At 37.3% G+C, this 13,204-nt stretch overlaps 1 protein-coding gene across 1 annotated transcript in view; it reads right to left on the minus strand.

The window, feature by feature from the left end:
* LOC131677448 (beta-alanyl-bioamine nonribosomal peptide synthetase ebony) overlaps positions 1-13,204 on the minus strand; it is an 81,370-nt gene that overhangs the window by 67,240 nt on the left and 926 nt on the right. The gene's annotated exons all lie outside the window — the stretch shown is intronic.

The raw sequence follows: 13,204 nt of genomic DNA on the forward strand, positions 1-13,204 counted from the left end.
CCCTGTCAAGTTTTGATAAATGAAAAAATGTTCTGTTTGGTCCGCTAGAATAGTGGCTAGTATAGTTTAAATCAATAGTCTGTGACATGTATTGGCTTCAATCCCCATCTGGGGATAACGAATATGGTGCTTATCCTTCGTAATCGTAAGCTCAACGACTCGGCGGAGGTAGCAAATTTACAGATGTTTTTCCACTCCATACGCAATCGGCATTAAAAAGTGACCACATTTTTCTGAGTTTCTATTGGTACCACAGAGTAGCCCTGTTTCGTCGCCAGTCGTTTGCGTGTTTAACAAGGAAGGCGCAGAAAGGAAAAGTGCGCCACCTTCGGTAAGTTTGTTAGCACCAGTGCAGTGGTTCTACAGAGGTGGGAGGTGAGAAGTGTTCGATGGTAAGCTCGTTCAGATTATGATTTCTTTCTTTATTTTTTTCGGGAAAGGGGATTCGTCGTTTTTGTACCATCAGAAAGGTTGTTTTGGTGTTTCAAATGTTGCCATGTATTCTGCTGTTGGAATTTTTCCTAACTTCCCGCGATACCATTCCTATTGTTTTCCTCCGATATAGTTCCATTAGGATATTTATTATGAACTATTCTATTAAAACCCAATTGATCAAACATTCAACCGAAGCGTTGTTGTAATTATTGGATTTGTTAAGGTTATGAACAGCAATCCCCTTGGTAATGTACCCAGTAAAACAATATTTTAACCGGATGCTTTCTTTTCATACCGTCTGACCACGCCTCAATGCGCTTCTTATTCGACTAGCAAAAGTAGAATAAAGCACAAAAATACATGTACAACTTTATATGAGCGACGAAAATTTAGTATGCCTATTAGCCTAATATAACTTCCCAATTTTCGTTTAGGTCTCTTAGGTGCTCAATATTGACTGTTCTGCCTAAAAATGGACTGGAAAATTTCAGGTTTTCGCGTTACTTCCGAAAGATTTGCCGAAATCAGTTTTGCGTTGTTTATAGGAGCCGTTAGGGGCCCTTACACGCGCAATAAAAGTGTCATTACTAAATAGTGTCATTACTGGAATTGTATGGGAATTCCATTATTACTCGTCTTACACGTTCATTAAAAGTGACATTACTTCTCAGTAATGACATTACTAACGCCTCGTGTACGGGGCCCTATTCATACTGCGAAATATAGTACAACATTGGTGCCCATTTTCTTGACTGATTAGTGTGTGACAGTGTGTAATTTGAGTTCAGTAGAATGGAAGTTACTTATGTTCAAAAACTCTACTTTCTATTTTTTTCGAAGTTTTGCAAAAAGGCTCTTAAATTGCGTGGTATGTCGTTGTTACGAAAAAAAAAAACAGAAGTCGTGCTTGTCTATGGGCATTAACAGAAACAAACACATTAAAAATATGTAAAACATAGGTTAATCTGTGCTCTTGACCCGTGAGATTTAAAAAATAATTCATCCCAATCCATTTAACGGGACAAAGTAAGTAATTGAAGCTACTGTGGTAGGTGGTGATAGATCGTGTAGTCTTTTCTACGATGAATCACGCAGTGTCTAAAATCTACTGCCCCAGTCTACTTCATCCCATACAGATCAGAAGTCAAAAGTGCACCGCTTGCGAAAAGCATGCAAACAAAAAAAAAATATTATTAGCGTCTTGCCGCTCTAACTCTCCCTCTCTCTAAGTGTAACATATACAAACAGAAAAGTTCTGTTGCCTCAACTGAGAGTAAAATGAGTGAACTACAAAATACATTTCATCCATTACAGAAAAACATAATCGCGATTAAACTCGTATAAGACCCGCAGTTCGCGAGGTGAAACAGTTGATCAAGGTGAAAAAGGAACTTGTTCTTACAGAAGTTTCACACATCTAGTTACACCATACGAGACAAGTTGTACTACTTGCGTTAGACTCCTTAGTCGAGGCAGAAAGCTTCATGGCAAATAGCAACATACAACACGACGTCGAATATGAAAACAAGATCCCCGTGTAGATAGACAGACTTTAATTTTTACGGAAATTCGCCTCCACGATCTGACACCGAGCACCAGTACGGATTATATTAAAAGATTCAAGTCGAAGTATGGAGAAGTGGAGTCCGTCACAAACAACACTTGGAGAAATTTATTCCCTGGCATTCTCAACGGTGCTCGGGTGGTGCGAATGCGGCCAACCTATACAGTCTAATTTGATCATTCCAAGGCGTTAACTACATACAAAGAACGCTATTCATATGCCCTGTGTAGACGCCTACGTGCCAGTTCTGTTACCAGAGGGCACACTAGGATAAACCATGCGCCAAAACAACCAAAGAAAATTAATCTATTACCACCAACACCATAAAACAGCCTTCGATATCTACTGTTTCAACATAGACAGCCGGTCAAAGAATAAATGTCGGACAAACAATATTCCACGATATCTTCAAGCCAATAGTTAACGTACCTAGGGAAGAAATAAACAAGAAAGAATACGTCAGTACCAAAGTCACTCGTAGGCACACAAAGCGCCAAACTTCTAACAGTGAGAATCAGAACTATTCTGGTGACGACGACATGGACGCAAACACGAGCGAGGGAGAAAGCAGACGGAATGATCAGAAAGCGACAAAGGGTAAACCTAAGCATTGCTCATCACCAAGAAAGAAAATTAATACGAGTAACAAAAAGCAGTGCGCCCAGAATAAACGGCAGCAAAAACATTCGGATTTTTTTATCTTTCTTGAGTTGTACATTATTTTTTTAAATGGGTCAATGACCCACGTTGTTGAAGCCCTAATAAATAATAATAATAATAGTAATAAATCTACTGCCACGATATTTTTGGCAATTGAGGGATTCCATGAGAAGGCGGCCGACCATGAACTATGACCATCGCCGATTCGAACAAATTTTACAGTTGTGTTTGCGTTATGATTATACATAATTTCCTTTAGAACATCTTGACACAAGAGCAAATTTTTCAAAAAGGTGCAGTTTTTGTATGCATCACTTTAAAATAAAATGCCATTACCATGTTTTGTACAGAAAAAACATCCTAGAATAAGTTGAAGGGAATCAATGCACACTGAAAATAGTTTTATTCCCTGTGCATTTATCATCGCCTACGCATGCAAAGCCTTGGGATGTTACTGGACTTTCAAATGATATTGGAAATGTACAACTTGACAAGGATAGGAGAATCATGGGTAAAACCGGCACTGTAGGTAAAACCGACACCCAACAACTTTCCCTAGAAATTCATTTCATTGTAATACTTTATTATTAGTATGACTATGTAGAGCATTTGAAGACAAATTGGATTTACGTTAGTACGTTGAATGTCATAAAATAAACAAAACATGCGACAGCAGCGTGTATACTCGTCTGGATGTAAGATTTTTTGTAGATTTGAAGGTTTTAACCGAACAAAAGCTTTTCAAATCACCTTTTTTCAGTACCTATTATTATCGGCCTTTTTCGTGATCAACTGGGTGTATTGAAGAGAAGTTTAGGGTATTAAATATTTTTTATTGTTTAAAAAAAAAATGTTCGCTGTTGGAGTAAAACCGACACTCTTTTGGTTAGGGTAAAACCGATACGCTGTTAAAATGGTTGTGATTATTTACGATTCAATACAAAAGGCTGGGATCTTTCGTGACACTTCAATTGCATTGTTAGCACACTATAGTAATAGTAGAGATACACAGAAATACTTTAATTGTGTTTATTTCTTAAGTCTCATTAAAAACCATATTTTTTTTTCTTTTTTTCTTATCAGATTCTATCGAAGCTTTTGCAATTTCTGTAAAAAGCTCATCAAACCGAATTTCCAGTGTTCTCTTGGTTTGTCATAGATGAACTTTATCACAATAAGACAATGATCCTTTGTATACCCCGGTAGATCATTGGTGATCAGAGTCCCGAAAAATCAATGTCTGAACCAGGTAGTTTTACTTAGAAGTGTGTGTCACTCATAAATGAATGAATCCTAGTAGCAGAATGTAGAATACTTGCAAATCTTCTCTTACGAAATAAAATGACACTGAAGGTTACAATTATGTGCGTAAGGATTACTTGGAAATATCTATACCAAGAAATAATCCTATAGCGTAAAATACTCTTGTTTATAATACTACGCTTTCGAACTCTGTTCCCCTCACTACCTGATGAAGCTACAAAAAGCACATATTTGCATCACACATACTCACACTTCACACTTAATAAAGATAAAGACTTTAATAAAGTGGAGAGATAATAAATTAAAGGGGGTGTCGATCTTACCCCTATGGGGTGTCAGTTTTACCCGCAGTGCCTAGAAGAAGCCACGTTGTTTTCCAAGTTTTGCAATCAATCATTTTTAATGAAATTAATTTTTTGAAGCGCTGACAAATTTAAGGTTCGTTGAGAATTTTATGATGAATAATTCTGCGCATCAATTATAATTTGATTGGTTTTGTGGTAACCCAGAAAAAGTGCTATGCTTAAGGTGTCGGTTTTAACCATAATTCCCCTACATACATGGTTCGAACGACCACTTAAATTCTATATGTAGGCGATACCAAGAAGGATATGTGTTTGGCTTTGATTTGACAACTGACACCTTTCGAGACCGTTTACTACAATAAATCTTGTTTACATGAGATTGACTAGTACTGCCTGAAGCTGATCTGAATAATTTCAGTAGTGTCAATTTATACTCATATTCTTACGTGATGGGATAATTTCAATGCAAGAGTTCTGACAACAAACCGTCAGTCACTGTCATTTTACCTGAACGATAGTTAGGCGAGCTGAATAAAAATCTAGTAAATGGAAATTCAATCTGGTATCTGTATTTGAGATAAACCATAGCATAAAGTATCAGCCTATAACGTGACTACGCTTAATTTATATCAAATAGGGTTACTGTGCCTTAATTCATCTTAGCTCCTGTATTCATCTCACGTTTCTACATTTTTTAATAGTAATAAATTTATTGCCACTATATTTTTGGCAACTGAGGGATTCCATGAGAAGGCGGCCAACCATGAAATATGACCATCGCCGATTCGAATAAATTTTACAGCTGTGTTTGGTTTATGACTGTACATAATTTCTTTTGGAACATCTTGACACAAGAGCCAATTTTTCAAAAAGGAGCAGTTTTTGAATGCTTCACTTTAAAACAAAATTGGATTACCATGTTTTGTACAGAAAAATTATCCTAGAATAAGTTGAATGGAATCAATTCTATGATACTGCTTCACAAGAACGAAGCAAGCACCTATTTAAGCGTAATCCAATCACTATAAGCCGAGTTACAATCAAAATAGTGTGGCATCCTGACAAATCAGATGAATAAGGGCTTGTCTATCCTATCTGTAAAAATATTGCATAAAATATTTTGGAACATACTATTATAGATCATTTTTGGACGTAGTAAGCGTTTTTGCCAATTCTGTATGGATCATTTTTTGTTTTTTTTTGGTAATACTTGAACTTGCAAATTTACACTTAAGTGAACGACAACTTTCATTAAATCAATGTGCGAATATCTCGATTGACATTTTAGGTGAAGGAACTCTCTGAACGTATTTGCATCTAATCTAAAAAAGAGCATTTCCAATATTTGTGCAAGTTTTACACTAGCTTCGCAGAAAAAAATGCCTTTCGCTGGTTCACTGATTTGGCCGTTTTGTTGGATCTAGGACTTCAACGATACACAAGCTACGAAAAAATTTTAATTTTTGTCTTGATGGATACAAATGCATTTAATTTTGTTGATAATTAAAAATGCAACACCAGCGATCTTTTGCTAGAGTCAATTGATGACTATGCATGTTTTCAGCATTGCTTAGTGCTTAATACAACAATACCTATTGTTTCGATAAACTTTCCTTATTCCTAGTGTGCAGGAGCATCAAACCTATTTCAATAAACCTTGCAATATCTTAGTTCATACGCAAAAGTAAGTAGTACAAACAAAGCAAGCCATTTATTAAGATGATTTCGTCCAAAAGACAATACATTCAGCTAATCAACGGTAGCATTTAATCGATGATTGATCATTATCTACACTGATTGCATCGTATTCAAAGTCGTTTCCTTTTCTTGGAAGTTCTATCATAGACAATGAGACCTAGCACTATGACAACATTCTTCCAAAAATATTGTTTCGGTATTTCTGGCTGAAGCTCACCTTCAATACACGGACTCAATTATTGACGGGACCCGCTGATACGACAAAACTATATGTCAAATGCATCCAGCGGGAACTGTCAAATGACGTTTAAAACATGTGAAGTAGAAGGAAAGGCTGTGTGAGACGAAAAATAAAATAAACAATAGAAGAAAAAGAAAACATTTCTCCGCTAATTCCGTCTCAGGTCCCAACCATTCACTTGCAAGTAGGTTATCCCTCATGCTCTGAAACAATTTATCACTAGTGGTTAGTCACCCATATAATTGCACATATGTCAGTGGCACCTTCATCGCATATGTGACGACAGCCTCTACTAAAAACATTTAAAAATGTCTACTAAAACTGGTGAAAAATTATTTCCGAGTGTTATACCTGTTAGTCGGTGGTTTTAAGTGCGACAGCTGTTTCGAGTTTAATCATTTAAATGTACGTATACCTCTATATGCGCAACTCGAGGCGAATAAAGTGCCAATCTCATTATGTTCCTCTCGATGGTGAATGGCAAAACTCCTGTAGTGCAGTGCTCTAGTAAAGGCCGTTATGACTTATGACTGTATACCCACACCAGTGACGCGATGCTGTGTGGCCGTCAGAATGCATTGAACTTCTACATAGATGGATAGCTTGAAGGTTGAGCCGTTCAATCTGATCTGATAAGAGAATACGAAAAACTCACAGTAAAAGAACTGCGCAAAGGAAATGGATTTTTTGGATTCTGTAAATTTCGGAAATCTCATGGCAACACGGAAAACGGTACAAGGATAGGTGGGATGAGTGGCTGTTCGTTTGGATTAGATTTAATTAGGATTTATGACTTTGAGTTGTTCAAAGAGAATATCCAGTGTGATTTCCAATGTAATTACTCAGATCTTCCCTTCCTTAATATATTAAATATTGTAGATGATTTGAATGACAGCTATTATTCTAATGATAACGTAGAAAAGGCATTATTAATGAGTTAATATTGTGCAAAATAATAAGATCACTACGTCGTTCACCAAAGCAATTTTGAGATTCCTTGACATTAAAAATGCTGTGAGTCTTTCCCATTATTTCGGAAACTCCTGACTTAACTTCACAATGGATATTAGGAAACTATTTTTGCGGTATCCTCAAGAAAGAGACGGACCCTGAAAAAAATCGGAGAAGGTCTGAAATTTCGATTTTGAAATAATCGACCAAAAATATAAACCGCAAGTACAGAACATGCTTCGTAAAACCCGTTTCAAATATATTAGAATATAAAAACGGGATATGAACTTCAAACATAAATATCGGGCTGGGACTTTCCTTTTTAGGAGTTGGATAAAAAAACCATCAGTATAAAAACCGGAAAAAATATATCCGATTCTTACAAAGTAGTTATTTTAGCCGAATTTTTAATATTGGACATCACGATATATGGATGCTTCTGCGAACGATTTATTTATTTTGATCCGGTTTTTATACAGGAAGATCATCCTTGCCGAGTTTTACGGGTGAATATTTTTAAGCGATTCTTATGCTGAAGGATCTCTGTCCGATTTTTGGGCTTGAAGTTTATTTCCGATTTTTATATTCTAATATATTTGAAACGGGTTATACGAAGCATGTTCTGTCCCTGTGACTCGGTCGCTCAAATGAAGATTGTGCAATACTTTATACGTAAAAATCTCATTTAATGAAAATCAGTTTTGGTGGCCAAATCTGCTTTGAAATGATTTCAAGTTTTGAACTAATATAAAATTTAAACTAATTAAAAAAATTTCAACAAGTTAAAAATTTTCAGGAGGGGTCCGGGTCGCTGATGGCTTGTTCAGGAAAATCAATGAGCTCAACTTTCCGGCTTATGAATCGGATGGATCGGTGCACTGCAAAGAATCGCTTCGTAATTGCAGTACCTACACCCAGAGCCGCCTTACGACCACTCGGAGTCCCTGGGTACTATTGAATGAAGGAACACCTATAGTTGAATAGACGTAAAAAAATTAAGAATTACATTCGATGAATATCATGAACATCACAGTGATGAAATTAATATATCGTGTTTTACTTCAAGGGTTCTAAAATGGGACACTTCGTAATGGTAAGTGAAAAGATATGTAAACAATTGAAGGTTAGAAATATACGTTGAGTTTCTCTTAATACCATCCGTATTTTATTCCCAAATGGGGCGCTCAAGCTATGAAGAAGCCAAGACCTTCAGGCCTATCAGCTTAAGTTCTTTCCTTCTAAAAGCTTTGGAACCGATAAACGATCATCATATCAGGAACGTAGTTGAATATCCACTGAACAAAATGTAACATGCATCACTCTGCTTCACGATGTTATTTACAACACTGAAAAGGGCTTCTCGCTCAAGCAATCTAACTTGGGTGTATTCCTAGATATTGAAGGCGCTTTTGATAATGTGTCCTTCCAGTCTATTTTGGAAGCGACTTGCGGTTATAGGGTATCTGCATGTAGCTCGGGTTGTATAACCGCAATGCATAGTAACCGTATTCTTTGCTCGTCACCGAGACAGGCAGAGATAAGGTAACTGAGTATTTGCGACTGACTTCAGGGTGGCGTTCGGGCACCTTTGCTATGGAACCTGATTGCCAACGGTTTGTTGAAGAAACTCATTGAGGTTGGATTTCCAATCTACGGGTTTGCTGACGATTACCAAATACTAATTACTGGTCCTTGCATCGGAACAATCTTTGACTTAATGCAACAAGCATTGGGACCTTCGAAAAATGATGTCGACATGTTAAATTATCAGTTAATCCAAACACAACTTCAATGATTCTTTTCACGAAGAAGCGAATAACAACGGGGCTTCGTCCCTTGCAGTTATTTTATAGTTATATTCTGAGCTACTGTGTACTGATCAAGTCAAATACGTCCAATACTGTCATAAGGATGCCTTGTGTGGTGGCAGGGGGGGGGGGGGATGATGACGGTCCAGTCAAAGCTAAATTATCTACAAAGAATGGCACTAATGGCGTTCACCACAACTTCGACTACTGCCCTTGAGGTCCTTCTATATATCAAACCGTTACACATACATCTCAAACAAGAAGCACTATCACGTGCATTCCGACTGCAAGTTACTGGTCTTTGGAACATTAACATGTTGATCTTGCTACCAGTCATATACGACTGCGGTCACAAATGGTAATATGGGGTTTTCTTACAGTTTTCCTTATAGGACATTTCATGTGAAGATTCCTATTCGAGAGGAATGGTTGTCTGGTAATATAGAGAGACAAAAACAAACGATATTAACCGGTTACACTGACGATTCTCTGATGGAGGAACGAGCTGGTACTAGTGTCTACTGACGTGAAATGAGATTGGAACAATTTCATTCGCTAGGTAGATACTGTAATGTGCTATCATTTTACCCCATCCTTCCAATTCTACTTCCTCCCTCCTTCGGCTTCTTTCCTTCCGCTCAGGAAATGATAAGAAAACACGGCAAGGAACAAATTCCCAACTACATACGAGGAACGTGCCATTTGAGCCAATATATTCTGATTCTTGATTGCGTTGTTTGCGGATAAAGAGCTTCTTGGCCATGAAGAAGGAATAATGGAGTAAGGCAGATTTACTCTAAATTTCCCATTCAAACTCCCTTATCTAGTCCAACAAAAATTTCTGCGTACTTCATGACGTGTTTCAGGGTGTTTTTGCAACCAATGCTCTCGGCTATGTACAGCTGCGTAAATATTACAACATCTTTTATATAGGATATTAGTTTAAAAGTCTATCGCTGAAGTATAACACCTTTGAACACATTTTGATGATGCTAATATAGAGCTTGATTGCATTTTAAGGGGGCTTTAATGCCACCTTAGTGCAAATGTATAGCCAATATTGTGCAGCGGCTTAATGCCTATGGTCACAGGAGGCCATAACGTAGTTGGTAAATCTATTGCCTTATACGCCACTCGTCTGGGTTTGATTTCCAGCCCCGCACATAGTGATAGAATTTTTTTAGGCACAATAGTATAATAGAGTTTCAGCTCTCTGTACATAGGTTCATCTATGTAAGGAGAATCAAAAATCCGGCTACGCAAGATACTCAGTTGCATTACTGCAAGGTTGTTACATATCAAATGATATGAAGTTTCGTAATCGGATTCACAATCACACGAATAATACACAATACGTTGAATAGTAGCCATGTGATAATTGTGATTACAATGTCCAGTCAGAGTCTTGACTAGAATACTGCAGTTGTGCTTGGAAAAATTCAGCAAATTCTTTGACATTTCCGGACTCACATCCGGCAGAAATGTTTTCGTCTGGACGCAAGTTTGCAAGCTACGCCAATTGGTGGCATGTTCGGATGCAGCCCAAGAGCGAATCTTGTTCTTTATCCAACTTATCGACAATGGTACAACTTGTTCTGGGCCAACAAAGTCAGTCGCAACGCCAGTTTTAGCCAATTCATCCGCTTATTCATTTCCAGTAAAACTGGAATGACCTGGTAACTATAGAAGGTCTTAACGATGAGCACAGATGTCGGTTGCTAAGCATTGCGTGTATTCAGTTCGTGATATATGAAGTTACTCCATGACCTCGTGCTGCTTTCAAAATGTATTCGAAAGATACGTTATCAAAAGCACCTTCAACATAAGAAAAACTCCTAAACTTGGTTGCTTTTGCGAAAAAGATTTTTTCAATGTTGTAGAGAACATTGTGTAACAGAGTGGTAGTAGACTTCCTTAGCTGCGTGTTGCGTTGCATGTAGCGGGTGATCGCCCAAGCTAACATCCCGAATGTAGTGGTATTAAACGTTTCGGTGATTTGAGAAGGAAGGAGGTCAGACTGATCGGTCAAAAGCGACAGTTATTTCCCATCACGCTAATGGAATATACCCTGTTGCAAGACTACAAGTAGGAAGTTATTTCAAAATATGCTTGAAATGTTATTCTAAAACTGCATATCCTAAAACTGCAATGATTCCATCTTTTCTCAGAGACTTATATGGAGTAAAACTTTCAATCGCCCATTTGATCGAGTCGGTTATTACAATTCTATGAGCAAATACCCAAGAATCGGAACTACCTAAAAAGAACTCAGGGGCAGTCGTCTCTGTACAGTTTGGAAAGTGTGTGTCAAAAAGACAGATGAGTACTACATCTTCGTCAGACGAGTTTTCGCCATTAGTAGTTCTAATGGAACTGACAGGAAAGTCTTTCGATTTCGAAAGTAACCTATTTAATCTACTAGTCTCGTTGAGATTTGAGACATTTGTGCAGAGGCTTTTCCAACCACTTCGCTCAGAGGATCGAAGGGTATTTTTTTGTGAGCCAACTTAAAGGCCTCTGACCCGTCACTGTATCTGCGATTTCAAGGTCTTCTACGTAACTTTTTGAGTCGAACAAGTTCGGTATTCCATCAAGATGTCCCTCTAGAAGCACGCAAAATCGAAGCGGACAAGCTTCCCGGTATATTGCTACTATGAGTGCGATTGTTTTATTCACGACCTCATCCTAGTCCAAGATCTCCTCCAAGGAGATTCAATCGTTGGAAGATACCCATGAAACCTAGTCGCCAATCCGTCTTTGTAGAGGTCACAGTTCGTGGATTTGGGATTGCGATACGTGACGATGTCTAGCGAGACGTTTAAATGATCAGAGACATGTTTAATTACTAGCTCGACATCGATGACTACAGCAGAGAAATCAACCTTTTAATTATTTGCTTTCCTGGTGAATGTAGTCGTAGAGGTTTTACCGTTCATTGCTGCTTGCATTACGGAATGTGGTTGAATTGGAGTTTGTTAGAGTCATTGTGCAGCTTATTGGCAAATTCGACACGTTACAGTCTGACTGCCATACACTCAAAGGGTGGTTTGAGCATAGCGTACAGTGCACATGCACAGAGTCAAGACGGAAGAAATAGAACAAACTTGCTCTAAAGCCGGTATTGAGAATTGTCGATAGTTATGGGACCAGAGTTCGTGTCTTTTCTTGTGGATTCGACATATAACGTCTTTTAACCAATGCAATGGTATTTCTTCTTCTACCCAGGTCCTCTAATTTTTTTTTCGAGGTTCGAAAAATTATGGCTATTAGCGAATAGCGACAGGGGACTATCTAATTCTGAAAATCGCCTTTGCACAAATTTAAAGATGAACTCAATAGCTGGCAACCGTACGCGATCATATTTTACATTATTCTAGGTTATAGACTTCGTTAATTTTCTGAATGCAGTGAAGACCCTTTTAAATTAGTCTCTTGCTGTATTTTAGGCTGACGAAATTGGGACTTTGACAAGGTAGGGACATTTTTTTCTCTTTTTTATAGACCAAAGCCATTAAAAAATCTTCTTTAGTTATGTCCAGGGTCAGGTCTCTCTGATTATTTAGTAAAATTTAGTCATTTAGTCTTTCAAGTGCAAAAATTAAAGAGAAAATATTTTTATATTAACGTATTTTGCATCTTTAGGATAACAAAAATATGTTTAAGAAGATTTACTCGAATTTGATTTGGTTCGTCTGCTGGAGTCTATCAAATGGGGTTTTATGTGAGGTCTTCTCTATTTGGTAGCAGTCTTCAATTCAAATTTTGGAAATTGATTTTTTCCCTTAAATCTCAAAGATATATTATCGACAGCTTCGTAATTCTGAACTTGCTCTCAAAATTTTGATCCTATATCTACCAAATGCAATTAATGAAAAATTTCCAGCAGCTCTGAAAATTTTAATACACATTTTCAAATGATATGCTTCAATACACAACTATTTTTTGTCGTCGAAAGACAGAAAAATTTCACCACAATTTCATTGCCCAAAAATTTCAGTAAACTGTTAATAGACTGTTGTCCATAACACTTATTTATAATAATATGCGGTAAACATGAACATTTATGCATAAGTTCATTAATTAAGTGTGGATTATGAGTTTTATGTACAACTGCAGTTTTCTATTTCAGCTTAAAATGATTAAAAAGACGCAGAAAACAATGTGAAAGACATTCCAAAAAAAAAACTCATCACAGAAAAGAAGTACAAATTCCACCATTTGATCACCAACTCCGATTTTGCATCGATCCAATCGAATACTTATGCGTACCTGCGAACTG

Source organism: Topomyia yanbarensis, chromosome 1 (assembly GCF_030247195.1).
Source record: "Topomyia yanbarensis strain Yona2022 chromosome 1, ASM3024719v1, whole genome shotgun sequence".
Taxonomy (NCBI): Eukaryota; Metazoa; Arthropoda; class Insecta; order Diptera; family Culicidae; genus Topomyia; species Topomyia yanbarensis.